This window comes from Otolemur garnettii, unplaced genomic scaffold, assembly GCF_000181295.1.
Source record: "Otolemur garnettii isolate 467f Iridium unplaced genomic scaffold, OtoGar3 scaffold00006, whole genome shotgun sequence".
In the NCBI taxonomy this organism is placed as follows: Eukaryota; Metazoa; Chordata; class Mammalia; order Primates; family Galagidae; genus Otolemur; species Otolemur garnettii.
In genome coordinates this window covers 4,924,867-4,927,160 of record NW_003852401.1, presented here as the reverse complement: position 1 = coordinate 4,927,160, position 2,294 = coordinate 4,924,867, and positions in this window count along the sequence as shown.

Sequence of the window (2,294 nt, the reverse complement as noted above, 5' to 3'; positions counted from 1 at the left end):
ATATGAGTTAAAGACAAAGTCAAAAGTGAAATTTTAAAATAATATCTTGAGGGCAGTGCCTGTGGCTTAAGGGGTGGGGTACTGGCCCCATGTGCCGGAGGTGGTGGGTTCAAACCCAGCCCCTGCCAAAAATGCCAAAAATAATAATAATAATAATATCTTGAGACAACCACAAAACTATGGAGACACAACATAACAACCTTTGGGATACAGTTCTAAAGGAAAAAGAAAGTTTATAGCAAGAAATGCCTTTTTTTAAATAGAAAAAAAAAGATATCACATAAGCAACCTAATGTGCCACCTCAAGAAATTAGAAGAGGAAGAACAACTAAGCCCAAAGTTCACAGAAGGGAAGAAATAACTAAGATAAAAGCATTAATAAATGAAATAAAAATAGAAGAATGAAAGAGATTCATGAAACTAAGAGTTGGCTTTCTAAAAAGCTAAACAAAAATGACAAACCCATAGCTAGACTAAATAAGAAAAAAAGAGAAAATAATCACATAAATAAAATCAGAAAGAAAAAAGGAGACATTACCACTGATGACACATAAATTCAAAGGGTCATATGAGACTATCACAAACTATTATGGACTAACAAATTTGAGTACCTAGTAGAAATGGATGAATTTCCAGAAACACATGATCTACCAAGACTGAACCACAAAGAAATTAGAAATCTGTACAGACCAATAATAAGGAGATTGAATCAGTAATTAAAAGGCTTCTATCAAAAAAAAAAAAAAGCTAAAGACCAGATGGCTTCACAGCTGAATTCTACCAAACATTTAAAGAACTAAACCAATCCTTCTCAAACTCTTCCAAAAAGTTGAGTAAGTAAACCCAAGGCAGATGTTGCACCGAATCCAAAGACACATGAACAGAATTTTAAAGTTTATTTTAAGCTCTATCTCAGAAGAAATGGTTTTGCCCCTTATGTCAAATAGATTCCAAATACAGAGCAGCAAAAACACAACATCAAATAGTTTTCAAATTGAGCTTGCTTTATTAGCATAAAGAATGGCAACCAATAATTTAATCAAAGATAATTGGACACAAGACTGTGTGCCCAGCGCTATAGCAGATAAAAGATGTGTAAATATAAAGCAAGTTCTCCTCCTCAAAAGTTGGCATAAAATATTCCCAGGCACTTTATTCACATTTTTATTTCAGATAAATTTTCTTGCATCTACTAGATGTGCATAATAAAAATATAGAAAGTTAAAACACCTCTGACATCGGCAATTTGTGACTTTTTGTCACAAACTGCCAAGGAAAAGTATTTATGTGAGTATATGGAGAAGCAAAACCTAAGAAGCAAACCCATTAAATATCAACCTGGAACACAATAGAGATGGTCTTGTCATTGTGTGACCATCAGAGAGTCTGTTTAGATAAACTTAGATGGTATAACCCACTACAGTTGATATGGCGTAGCTTCCTGCTCTTGTATAGCATGTTACTATAGTGCATCCTGCAGGCAATTATAACACAATCCTAAGTATTTGTGTATCTAACTATATCCAAACATAGAAATATGACATTATAATCTTCTGGGAACACAAGAACCCTGTGTGCAGTATATGCATCCATTGTTGACCAAAATGTTACTATGCAGCACATGGGTACACAGCATGAAGGAGGAGGTTTTTTAATGGCATGGCACTGAACATGTGAGGGTTAAACAGAAGAACCCCTAAATTACTGCTTTCAGGAACATGGCATTCAAGTTTTTCCCCAACAGGGGAGTAATTTAAACTTGGAACACAATTGAAATGTAATTTTTCTTGTCAAAAGATGTTTTAAATGGTCTTCCTATCCATACAGTCAGAATGCTATTTATAGCAGAGGACACAGATGACCAAGAGACCAAGACTTAGGTTGAGGAAAGGGCATCAAGGCCAAGTACAAGGACAGAAAGATCCTGGAGACCGTGAAAGCAAATCTCTTGCTTGGCCTACTGATAGAATAACAACCAATTAATAAGAACTATATTTAATATAAACTTGCAGCATCCTAAGATGAAGTGCCTGAGGAACTTCCACAGAGGGCTGGAGAATCCTAATACAAAATGATGACCAATCCAAGAGTCAAAAGTAAAGAAGCAATCAAGGGAGAACGGGAGAGAGAAAAGGAATAAAATGGTGATGTGAGGGGCAACACCTATTTGCTTCCAGAGAAACACCTTCCAGAGTAACTTATAATATTTATTTTTATAAAAACAACAGCAAGCACTTAGAGTCTCTGGAAGTTGTCATAAGGACATATAGCAAATGAAGAAACACTGATACACT